Genomic DNA, 12,827 nt, shown 5'->3' with positions numbered 1-12,827 from the left:
TATATATATATATATATATATATATATATATGCACACACACACACCACGCACACAAAAACAAGTATATGTATTTATGTATACATAACACATACAAATATATAGTATATATGAAGTGTGTGTATACATAAAGTATATATTGCATTAAGAATGTATATATTTATAGACATATGTATAAGACCCTAGCCACAGCTGGCTCTTCACTTTCTAAACTGTACAGGCAGTATGTTCCTAGGCCATCCTGGGCTTCCTAGAGCTGTATTCTTTCCTGGTCAAAACTCTTCTAAACTGCCCAGCTGGCATGGCTCAGTGCTTGAGTGTCGACCTATGAACCAGGAGGTCATGGTTTGATTCCTGGCCAGGGCACTTGCCCAGGTTGTGGGCTCAATCTCCAGTGTGGGGTGTGCATGAGGCAGCCGATCAATGATTCTCTCTCATCATTAATGTTTCTATCTCTCTCTCCCTCTCTGAAATCAATAAAAATATACACTAAAACAACCACAACAACCTCTTCTAAACTTTTGGGGACACGGTCTAGCACTGCGGTAAAATCTCCAGAAAGCAGAGCTGGCCCAACCCCTAAGTGTCTTGGCGGGTAAGCCCTTTGAAGCCACCGGGTACTGTTTCTTCAATTACTTGGTCCTGAAATGCCTCACGGAAGGTGACCAGCAGCTGACCTGCAGGACCTACCTGACTGATCTCAAAGTCCCAACCCAGCAGCCCCATAAAAACCAGTCAACCAGCCAAGTTTCAGCAAGAGAAGCACCTAAAACAACTGACTATACTTGCAAACCTCAGATTTTTGAAAACCAAAAAAATTCATTCCAATCAAACACTACACACCAATAAAAATCACTGCTGGTGGCAATTCCAGTGGCTAATTCTTAGCCCAGAGAATGTGAGCCCTACCCAACAACCTAAAAAACTGCGAGGCTGTTTAAATTTGATACCACTGAACTGTACCAGGAGCAAGGGCAATCCTACAATGAAAGAATCACTGTATCCCACGCTTTTTTCCTGAAGGAGAAAGTGAGAAGTGCTTCATAGAAGCTGGGAGAAAGGCAAGTTTGCAGCAAATGAAAACAGAACCTCTCCCCTAAAAAAAAAAATTAATTGGATGATCACCTAGCACTAACATGAACACCCCTTCATTGGCCTGGCTCAGCCACATCCAATGATTCACGACTCCTTGCAAGGCAAGCTGCTGCAGATGCTGCTCCTGATAACTTACAACATTCACTGTGCGCGGTTCACCGGGAGCCCCAGCCTTCCTTCACCATGGAGACTTCCCACGAGAAGCTGGAGCGCTCCTGGGCTCAGGCGTGTTCTTTCCTCTTTCTCAGAGACGTGAGGAAAACCTAGCACGGGAATAGAACGGAAGAGAAAGAAAAGGTCAATGCACCATCAAGTCATTCTTTATCCCAACAAATGAAGTTCACAATCAATTAGACTAATTGATCATTCGCCAAAGACCATTCTCCACTACCTTTTTGTGAAAAAGAAATTCAATAGTTTTGCTCTTGCCCCAGGAGACACAGCAGCACGCCACGGCCAACCTTTCGCCCTGCTCCTCCCTGCCCCCCATGAGGTTGAAGCTAGCTCTGGGAGACTTCAGAGGCAATCCCAGCTGAGATGCAAACTTGCAACACAGCCTCAAAATAGGCCCTTGGTTTTACTCTCTGCAGAAAGGAGGGAGCTGGGACCTTTTGCCATTTTCATACCTCACTGGGTGGTTGGGAAGATCAATAAGATCACTCTTGCAAAGCACTCACAGTTCCTGAGAAGAAAGGCACTATATAAACACAACGCATTGTCAGTGGTCATAAGCCTGTTACAGAGCTCTGAGCCAGAATATAAAAGCCAGCATTGGCCAGCCACCAACAACTGACATTCCCTGGGGCCCTCAAACTTCTAAACCTCGGCCAGGGCCACCAGGCTGATTCCTCCTTCCAGGGAGGGGCTGGGGGAAGCAGAGGTCTGGAATCTCAGGGAGAAAGAAACTGAGGGCCTGGGGCAGGAAGGGAAGAGGAAGGGGGAGTGGAAGGTGGTGAGAGGCATGTGCAGGCGCATCATGACCTGGTCCAGCCACAGAACTCCCTGGGGTGGCTGGTTTGCAGTGTTTAGTGCGCTGGAGGTTTGCGGGGCTGTGAAATTTTCCACTTGGCCGTCTGCCATGTCCGCCCACCAAGGATAACACTTAGACACAGTTGTGGTGCACAGAGGACCTGTGGGGGAAGGACTGGATCACTTGTGTTTGTTGCTTTTAAAGAAAAGACCTATTCATATTTTGATCATTAATATTTTCCACACCTGGATTTTTAAAATTTTTCCCTTCTTGAAGACAGAGCCAGAAATAGCCTTTCCTGGGCCAATATTATCGAGTTATTTTGACTTGGGAATCCTTGAGGAACATACTTGAGGTAAAGGAACACACATGAGTGGCGTTGGGGACGACAGAAAACAGATTTTAAGTGCTGCGCTGGGATCCTGTTTGCTTCCCAAGTATCACCCCCAAGGGCCTTTCAAAGTCATGAGCACACGCTGAGTAAAGGCGGGAGTCGCAGCATTAGCATTTGTGGGTGTAATATTTTTGAGAGAAAAAAGTGGTCCCTTATCTCAAAAAAAAAGACAACAATGAATGATGTCAAATCTTAGATGTGGAATTGGTAAAACACTGACAAATGCTACCTCAAAATAAGGAACTAAAAATTGGAGAGAAAGAAATTAGGACAGAAGAGAGAAAGGAGGTGTCTGCTGCCGATATAATTAAGCATGCTTTTATAGTGAACACAGCTCACAAAGTGCTTGCTTATTAATTAACTCATTCATGCCAAATTTTTACTTGGTGCTTAGCATATCCACCAGGCTCTCTATTTTCAGTGGTGAGCAAATCAGACAAGAACCATGCCTTTAAGAGCTCCTTGCCTCACAGGGATGGCATTAAAGAACCCTAGCACACTCTTTTTAGTTTATGTATAAAATGTGAACACTGAACAGGTATTGTGAAGGAAAAATAAGCACTGCCATTTGCATTCATAATGGGGTAGGTACCCCATTTGGAAGGAAGGGTTCGGAAGGCTTTTCTCACAAAAGTGACATTTAAGCAGAGAAGTGAACGATGAAAGGAAGTTAGCCAGGCACGGGGTTTCCAGGGAGAGGAAACAGCCTGTCCTTAGGGGATGTCATCCAGAGATGAACAACTGAGTTCTATGTCCTCTTGATTTTTTCTGGCCATTTCAACTGGGTCTCCTTGATTTAAATCAAGAATTGAGCAATAGACTTTATATTATTAGCTAGAGTTATTGTGGTGATTGCTTTGCAATATATAGACATATAGAATCCTTGTTGTACACCTGAAACTAACATAATGTCACATGTCAATTGTATTTCAATTTTTTTAAAAAGAGCTGATTCTTCTTTCTGACTGCCAGGCCCATCAGAGCAGTGCACACTTAGTGGTTTCCTGGAGAGGAACCCCATAAGTGCAGGTATTAAATCTGATATGACAGCAGAGGTCCACTCTGGCCGCCTAATGCATCTCACTCACCCCATCATCACAAGAAAAAGAAGCTCTCTGCTAACACCTGCATGCCACAGCTGGAGTTCAGAAAACCCTCTCCAAAAAGAGCTAAAAACAGATCCCATCACATGTAAATGTCTGAAAAAAAAATCTTAGTACTTTGCATAGGTTTCAAATTTGCTGGCTTCCTCTAGATTAACGTTTTTTTTTTATTTCTCTCATGCAGTTAAATGGCATTTATATCCACCTACCTAATATAATATTATAGGTCAACTGTAATTGGAAAAAAATCAAAATTTATTTTTAAAAAAGAGTGTCTTAGAAACCTTCTGTCTTGGTTTCTGGCTTGGTTACCTGTTTACTTACCCACATGAGTAATACTTTGCAAAGAAATAAAATTGTTCCCTATGTCCCAGATCTGGTACAATTTAATTCTTCCACTAAGGAAAATCAGTTATTTGCTTTCCTCATCCTATGAAACAAAGGCTTCCTCAGACAGGCTTATTTATGTACTCCCCGTTGATGGAGTAAGTTTGAAAATCTATTTGAAACAAATAAGCCAAACTTTTATCTGCATCTCTTTCCATTTAAGACACCCAGGATAAAATGTAATTTCTCCTACAAGTTTCTCATAAAACCAAAAATAATAAAACACTCCAAGTTCAGTCTTGAAATACAAACCCTCGCTTTGACTCAGTAGCTTTGACAAACTAGAAAACTTGGAAAGAAAAGGGAGGGCAAGGAAAAGGACTTCTTGAACCTGAGTTGTCCACCAGCCCCCCTACCAGCCCTGGGAAATTCTGCCTGGCTGACAGCTTCTTCCCGACGAGAGGAGAAAATGACACCCTGCCAATTTCTCCTTCCCCTGACTGCCCACAGCACTTACAGTCTCTATCACACATTTTAACCCAAGTCCTTTTCAATTCCGCGTTCAGTTATATTGTCTGTTTATATTCCACTGGATTTATTTAAGTCTTGAAGGCTTGAAAAGCTTTTAAGCTCCTTGGTGAAAGAAAGCTTGCCATGCCCTTCTTTTGCAGCCTCCTCAGAGTATCTGTTAGAAGAGCCTGAATTTAAATTAAATGATCCATTTCCAAAACCTGTTCTACGACTTAAGCTGTACTCCAAAGGAACCACTGCTCTCTAGCTATAATTTAAGCCCTTCTCATTTTTCTCTGTCCTCCAGGGACTGCAGCTCCTACGATGCCTACCATCCAAATCAAAGCCCTCCATACACTGGAGAACAATTAAGTTATAACTCAGCTCTCGCTCCTCTGTTCTTCCGGTCCATTGTATTTTTAGTCGTGGGTGGCTTTTGAAGAGTTGCCATCTCCTTTGAAGATTTACAACCCACACCGCACCCCAGGTCACTAGGAACCTATATCTTTGATCCTCGCAGTTTTTCAAAAGCCATTATTAAGGAAACCCTTGTGTGTGGAGGGGAGATGAATGAAGTGCTTCTTAAACCTCAATCACCATCAGAAAAACCTGGAGGTCTTGTTCAACCGTGTTGCGGGGTCCCATCCCCAGGATTTCTGACTCAGTAGGTGTGGGGTTTCTAACCAGTTCCCAGGTGGTGCTGATGCTGCTGCTGCTGGTCCAGGGACAACGCTTGGCGAACCCCTGCTCTAAGGGCAAGTCTTCGTGGATTAGATAGCCAGACAGAGGCTAAGGGTCTTCTGAGTATATTCAATCACTCTCTGAGGAGGGCTACATTGGAAGGACTCTTATCTGTGTATTCCAAAGAGGTGACAGATGACCAAAAACCAAAAGGCTCACACACTTTATAATCTGGGAAAACTTCTGGTGGCTTTCAGCCTGGAGTCTTAGTCTGTTTTCTTCCTACTGGCTTCAGGTCCTCTCAGGGTCAATTCAGCCCTCTGTCTCTCCTTCCATCTTTTTGCTTCACTGGAAACTCCTTACAAAGGTATCAGCCATTGCTGTTCCTGAAAGACCTTCCCTCTATCCTGGTACATTTCCAGATGGCTGTCACCTTTCTCCTGTTCACCAACAAACATGTTAACGTGTTGTATAAACTCAAGGTTGGTATTTTCCCAGGCACATCTTAAACTCTTGGAGTTTGACTTCCACCCCTTTTGTGTGTTTTTTTATTGTTGTTTCTTTTTTTTCCCCAAAATATATTTTATTGATTTTTTACAGAGAGGAAGGGAGAGGGATAGAGAGTTAGAAACATTGATGAGAGAGAAACATCAATCAGCTACTTCCTGCACACTCCCTAGTGGATATGTGCCCGCAACCAAGGTACATGCCCTTGACGGGAATCAAACCTGGGAACCTTGAGTCCACAGGCCGACGCTCTATCCACTGAGCCAAACCGGTTAGGGCCACCCCTTTTGTTTTTTTAAGTAAACCTCCTTCTCTTTCCTTCAGATGGTTTCCTGCCTTCTAAATGCAGAGGCTCTTTTCTACCTGACTTCTTTTACAACATTTAACACAGTAGGTCTAGAGAATCAGAATACACATCCCTCTGGCCATGATGACTGTGTTAGGGGTAGGCAGGTGACAAATGCCATGCCAATCAAAGCCTCTCGGACCAGCTGAGCTGAGGAAATAATGCACCCTTCCTAGGGAGGCCATGGAAGCATGGTCTACAAAGAGCCATTCTTACCACCTGGTGAGGAAAGCCCACATGACAATGAAGCTCTTCAGCAGGGAGCAAAGCTGCAAGACAGAAGGACTGAGTCCTGACAACAGTGAGGTCCTGTGGATCCAGCCATGCCAAATGTCGTATTTATCCCTGGCAAAATGCTCACGTGGCCCCCACACTGCCCTGCCCTCAAGTGCACACACACACCTTCTCCTATTCAATCAAACTCGAATCTGGTTGTTGCTGCTATGAAGGGATTTTGCAGATGAAATTAAGCTTCTAAATCGATTGACCTTGAAATAGAGAGATTACGCAGGATGAGGTTAGCGACTGATCAGGTGAGCCTTTGGGGAGATAGGTTTTTCCAGGACTCAGATTCAAAGCATGAGAGGGCTATATGGGGGGAGGGAGCAACACCATGCGGCAAGGACCTGGAGAGAGCAGGAGCTGAGAGTGGTACCTCACCCACAGTCAGCAACAGAACAGGGGCCTCAGTCCTACAATCACAAGGAAATAAAATCTGCCAATAAGCATGTGAGCTCCAGAGGAGAATGCGGTCCAGCCAACACTTGGATTTCAGCGTTATGAAAGCCTGAGTGGAGAATCCAGCTAAGCTGTGGCTAGACTTCTGACCCGCAGAAACTTTGAGAATAACATGGACATTGTCTTAAGTGGCTAAATTTATGGTAATTTGTTCTGCAACAATAGAAAACTAATACATATAGGATACAATGAATTCCATTTTTTGTGTGTTTTTTTTTTTTTTTGCTTAAATCACTTTGAGTTTTGTCTCTTGCACCAAAATATTCTAATACTCCTGGTTTCTCGGAGATGGTACTATTGTGGGGTTCCTTACATCACTTTGCTGCTAGTTCCTTGGCTTTCGTCCCCTCCTGTTCCTTCTCTACCCCTACGGTATGTATTCCCCAAGGTTCCATGCTCAGTGCTCCCTCTTCTCTTTCTATGACAATTTCCTTTTATTGCATATAGTTCTTAATCTGTATCCTGGGCCCATCATCTCCCCTCACAAGCTGCTGGATATATGCAGTATAAATAAATATGTCTATTTCAAAACTTCTCATCTTTTTTCCCCCTAAAATCAGTCCTCCTCTTTTATTTCTAATTCATGCTAACAGCGTCATTGTCTTCTTCTCTTTCCCCCGCATCCATCAGTTGTCAAGTCCTCACAAGCCTGCACTCTATTCCCTCACCGCATGCTGGGTCAGATCTACTCCTCGAACAGAGGCCTGCTCATTGGTCTCCTTGCCTTCACTATTCTTCCTCCAAACCATCTGAGTCATCTTTCCTGGACCAGACTTCCTAAAGCAGATTATATAATTCAACTTTCCCATGCCATACTGTGGTGCTGGTTCCTACAGCTTGCTGCAAATCTTCTAAAATCTGATGTTTAAGACCTTCACAATCTGGCCCCAACATGCTTTTCCAACTTCATCTCCTACTTCACCCCTCATGCATGTTGTACCAGCCAAACCCAACTTCTCTCTTCATCTCTGAATGCTCACATTTCTATTCCACATGTTAAAATTCAAGCCATACCTACCAAGACCTGTACAAGTCCTACTTTTTCCACCTTCTTTCCTCCATCCTCCTATGCTACATACAACTTTCTCAATCAGAAATACTTTTGTGAGTGAGTTCCTATAGTTTTTATTCCTTTTCCTTAAGATACTAATCATTTTATTCCTTATCCTAAAATAGGCACCATTTCCCCAGGCAGACGCTAGTAAACTGTGAAGACAGGGTTTTGTGTCTGTTTTGTAAGCCTCGCGGTGCTTTTGCTAATGGTAACCCCTTGATAAATACTGTCTGATTAAATGACTGATAATCTGGCATTTGAATTTCACTCTGACACGTCCTTGACCTCCGTACTCTGTGGTTATCAAATAGGAGAGTCCCTTTCTGGTGACTTGGAGAAAAACCATTACATAAGCCAAGATGGAAACTGCTCAGTCAATCAATGAAATACTCTGCAAGAGCCTGTTTTTCCAACCCAAGACTAAAGCTGACTCTATATTTTCTTTCTGAGGAGAAGCAGCCAGGGCTACTGGGATTGGCAGAGTTCACAAATGCTTCCTCTGGATGAGCAGCTCAGCCCTGCAGGGTGCAGAGCCCGACCCTGCCCTACTCACAAAGGAGCCTGTATGTCAGTCATGGAAACCGAACCCCCCCCTCTTTTCCTTCCACAGGGAAGGCAAGGGCAATGCAGAACTTTCCTGAGAGTAGAAGCAGTTAGTCGGATTTCCAGGAGAACTGGAGGGAGGTGAAGGGTGAGACGGAGTCCAAACCTAAAGTATTCTGAAAAATACAATTTACTCATGAAAAATACAATTTACTCATTCCTATCATGCAGTCTCTGGTCAATCAACATTCAATGATTTCTTGTGGCAAGCCAGCACGGCCATGGTATACTCAGCCCCACATTGGGTGCCTTATGTGCTGCGCCAGCTCAGCCAGGTTCAGTGACCCTGCGAGGGGACAGTGAAGGATTGAGAAAAGACAGACAAGAGAATGAAAGCTGGGTCTGGGTGGGACGCTGTTCTCTCTGATGGAGAGCCTCTCTGGTGGAGAGCTAGCGATAGCGCCATGTCTTTATTTTATAGCCAGATTCCACGAGGTAAAGTAAGGGTGTGGTCAAGATGTTTACAACATTCTCGTGAGTTTTGATCCTACTCAATTACATGCACCTGAACTCTATCAAGCCCACACACTCAGGCATGTGAGACCACATGTTTGGACCATAGGTTCAAGCTTACAACTATAGCTGTTGGCTATAATTGTGCTGGGAGGGCTTTTCCCTCCAAGCTGGGACATACACTTGACCATGAGAGGACTGTGCCCTCTCATTAGTCCGAGGTTTGAACCTGTCCAAACACTGTGGCCCGCTCTCCACGATTTCTGTGCTTTAGCCATTATAAAATATTTTTCCCAATTGGCATTCCTTGGGTATCAAGCATGCATTGGGAACATTTTCTACTGATGTTAGCTGGTTCATGTTTAGATAAAAAAAGATAAATAATGATCAAAATAAAACAAAACAAACAAAACTTAAAATTAGTACCTGCCTAAACAACACATAATCAAAGAGATAAATATGCTCAAAAATACTATAATCAAACTTTTTAAAAGTTACACTTCCTGTAGATCCATGCCACTGTTCCTATGATTAGCACAGCTTATCACATAAAGCCAAGGCTTTATCCACACATATTTAGACTTGGCAGGTGTCTACACTTGTATGCACGTTCCATCTCCTTACTGGTAGAAAGCGAAGTTTGCTAAGCAATATCATTATGCATCCAGGGAAAAGTAGGTCTGCATATCAGGAATAAGATGAAAATCCACATTAAGAAATACCTTATCTGCACTGAATAGCCGAAGAATGACATCTTCAGGAAATTAAGATTTTTACATGTGTTTCTTGCTGACAATTCTTTCCTGGCCTTATTTGTTTAATACCCTGTTCCCAAGTGGGTTGCTGACGCCTACCAGGAATGTGGATCAAGACCCTGGCCACCACACATGCCCAGGGTCACGGCCCATCAGGCAGCTGGAGTCATCAACACCTTCTTCCTGGAGCGGAGTTTTGTCCACGCTGCTCCAGAAGGGCAGTGGTTCGTTCGCGTGTTAAAGAAGCGCCCGGAAGGAAGGGGAAGGACCGCCTGTGCTGCGTGGGGTCATTGTTATAAAGCATTTGTTCATCATGAGCTGTTAAGGTCCCAGAGGAGCCACTGCGAGGAGTCTCCTGACTTTAAATTTCCTTCCATTTCTGCTCTATTTGCTCTCCTTTAAAAAGTAAAATTAGTAGAAATCCTAAGAAACTTAAATATTTTCCTCTCATTCTCTTTTGCCATAATATTAGTTATCGGATAGTATTCTCAAGTATTTTATTTGGCCTCACTTCACAAATTCCCAAAAGGTGAGTCAAAGTAAAAAAAGACCAGATAGTATTCCCCCACCCCCAGACCATCCTTTTGGGTAAATACTAGTAAGAGAAATCGCCAATGGTATCCAGAACTCTGGAAGCAACCTACCAAAGGCTCAGTACTTTTTTATTTAATGAAATATAACTATGGCCCGACAGGTGTGGCTAAGTGGTTGAGCATCGATCTATGAACCAGGAAGTCATGGTTCGATTCCCACTCAGGGCACATGCCCAGGTTGCTGGCTCAATCCCCAGTAGGGGATGTGCAGGAGGCAGCCGATCAATGATTCCCTCTCCTCATTGATGTTTCTATCTCCCTCTCCCTTCTCTGAAATCAATAAAAATATATATTAAAAAGAGAAGGTCTAAAAAAAAGAAATATAACTATGTGAAAGTGTAGCTACAACAGGACTTCTCTCTAATCATACTTTATAAGTTATAGTATCATTACTCAAGCTTGTGTGTCTTCTCTTTGTCTGTTTTATTAAATTAAAAGCCAAAAATATATAGCAACTCTATATTTTAACACCTTTTTTTGATACTAATCCAGACAGCTGCCTCCTTGTTTAAATATTACAACTTTCTGATAGAGTCAGAAAAAAAGAACATTGCAAGACAGAGGCACTATTGAAAACTTCTCTCCTTTGGGAGGAGGCTTAATGAAACTATTCTAGCTTAAAAGTGAGATTCCAATGGTCTCAGCTGTGAACAGCATGTAACAGAAATGCCACTTGGCATTAAGTCCAGGGATTACCTGTCGAAACACCAAGGACAGGTATACTTTGATGTGGGTTACTTGGTGCTGGGGAAGTACCAAGAAATACAACGATTCTTGTTCTATGAACGTGGAGTGGAAGATTTGGTACCCTATTTGGAGCAAAGATCATTGTGTGGATGGGCGGGGGCCAGGGAGGGGAGAGAGAGAGAAGGAGGGGGTGCTGAAAACAAGCACATGCACGGATGCCTACTTGAGCCAGTCACAAGTAACAGTCTATAAGGAAACACCACTCCACTTGCTACAATGCTGGAAACTCAAGTAAAGGGGAGTAGCAACTAGAATTTTCTGAGCAAAGGATCCCAGCAAGATACGGTCCCAACATTTAAAACACCTGATGATTGATCATGTTTCATTAAAAATCCCAAGGAGTTTATTTACAGACTGAGCATTCTAAAAGTTCCCTACATCTCTTTCAAAATAAATATTTAAAACTCTTTAGAATTAGCACCACCTGTTTATCACCAGGCTTTAGAATGCACCTTCTCAGGGAAAGGCCTACCCCCATTTCTATCAGAAGAAAGAATAACAGGTGTTCTCCCCTCCCCCTGCACCTGCCGGGTTTGGGGGGTTTATCCTAACATCATGGTACAGAAGATTCTCACACAACTCCCAATAAATCAAGAAAAAAGAAAATTTCTAGCTCCTTAATTGTTTTGTCGAATAAGCTCTCAAAAGTTCATTTTTGTTACATTTTTCAGGCAAAATAAGAGGCCTTTTACAAAAATTCTATTGCTAAAACAATGGAATTCTCCTGGGAATGACTTCGTTATGGAAATGAAGTGACAGCTTCTTTTATGTAGCCAGGCAGAAAGTCTGCATTTATAAAAGGCATTCAAAACCCTCAAGTGCTGCGTGTGGGAGGACATAAAGTGCTATTTTTAATTCAGACTGCAGCATTCTCCCCATACAGGTCTTTCAGGATCATCATAATCACACTAACACTGATCTAAAAAGAAAAGAAAAAAATCTGATTTCTGCTGACCCCTGCAGAAATAAAAAAAAGAGGAAAAAAAGAAAATTAAGACAATGATGAATATAGCTTCCTTCTACTTTTGGAGCCCTCGGTCGGCTCAGAGATCAATCTCCAAAGCCATCAGCACTATCTATTACCCAGAATTAAAAGCACTTAAGCTCTGCGAGTAGCAGCCTTACATCTCACACAAATTTACATTTTTGTACGTGTGACTTTCACTCTACTGAGTTTGCAGGAATCCCCTGTGCCTGTCGGGAAATGCTAGGAGAGTTCTTCCACCTGTTCCCAAAATTAACATTCCCTGGTGATGCTGTGGTGGATGAGTCCAGCTGTGTGGCAGGACCACCCTGGAAACCCGTTTCTAATTTCAAAAAGGCCCCTCGGGTAAGCAGGAGGCACCTGAGCTTATGTTTGGTTAAATGCAGAGCTTTCCTAGTCTGGTGAGAAATCTGTAGATGGAGGCTTTTCATGTCTGCCATGTTGCCATGGGCTCTGTTGGGGACCAAAGCCTGAGGAGTGATGAATGGAAGATGGGTGTAGAAGACTGCAGAAGTACGACGTTGGAGGGGAAAAAGTATACGATGAGAGTGGAATTACTACAAAGGATAGCTGATGGAACAAGACCCTCCAGCAATGGCTAAGTGACTGGTGTAAGACCACTAGCAGAGAATGAGAGATAGGGTCAGAGAAATATTTTTTTTAATTGAGGTAAAATTCACATGACATAAAAGTCACCATTTTAATCATTTTTAAAGTGTACAATCAGTGGTTCTTAGTACATACACAATGTTGTACAACCATCACCATTAACTCATTCTAGAAGATTTTCAGCATCCCAAAAGATACCCCATAGCCACTCTCCATTCCCTCCTCCTCTCAGACCCTGGCAACCACTCATCTGTGTTTTGTCTCTATGGATTTACTTGTTCTGGACGTTACCTGTAAAGGAAATGAATCATATAATATGTGGTCTTTGGTGACTGGCTTCTTTCACTTAGCACAACAAT

At 43.0% G+C, this 12,827-nt stretch overlaps 1 protein-coding gene across 9 annotated transcripts in view; it reads right to left on the bottom strand.

Annotated features, from left to right (window-relative positions):
* ATXN1 (ataxin 1) overlaps positions 1-12,827 on the bottom strand; it is a 403,499-nt gene that overhangs the window by 142,816 nt on the left and 247,856 nt on the right. For 7 of the 9 annotated variants that reach the window (XM_023756489.1, XM_006091750.3, XM_014458392.2 and 4 more), the window contains one exon: positions 1,230-1,356. The gene's annotated coding sequence lies outside the window, so the exon portion shown is untranslated. Of the gene's footprint in view, positions 1-1,123; positions 1,179-1,229; positions 1,357-1,719; positions 1,761-12,827 lie in introns of those variants that run through there. The other 2 variants (XM_023756492.1, XM_023756493.1) reach the window with 2 other exon arrangements.

This window comes from Myotis lucifugus, unplaced genomic scaffold, assembly GCF_000147115.1.
Source record: "Myotis lucifugus unplaced genomic scaffold, Myoluc2.0 scaffold_95, whole genome shotgun sequence".
In the NCBI taxonomy this organism is placed as follows: domain Eukaryota; kingdom Metazoa; phylum Chordata; class Mammalia; order Chiroptera; family Vespertilionidae; genus Myotis; species Myotis lucifugus.
The sequence above is the reverse complement of the archived record's forward strand: the minus strand, read 5'-3'. Positions and strand labels throughout refer to the sequence as shown.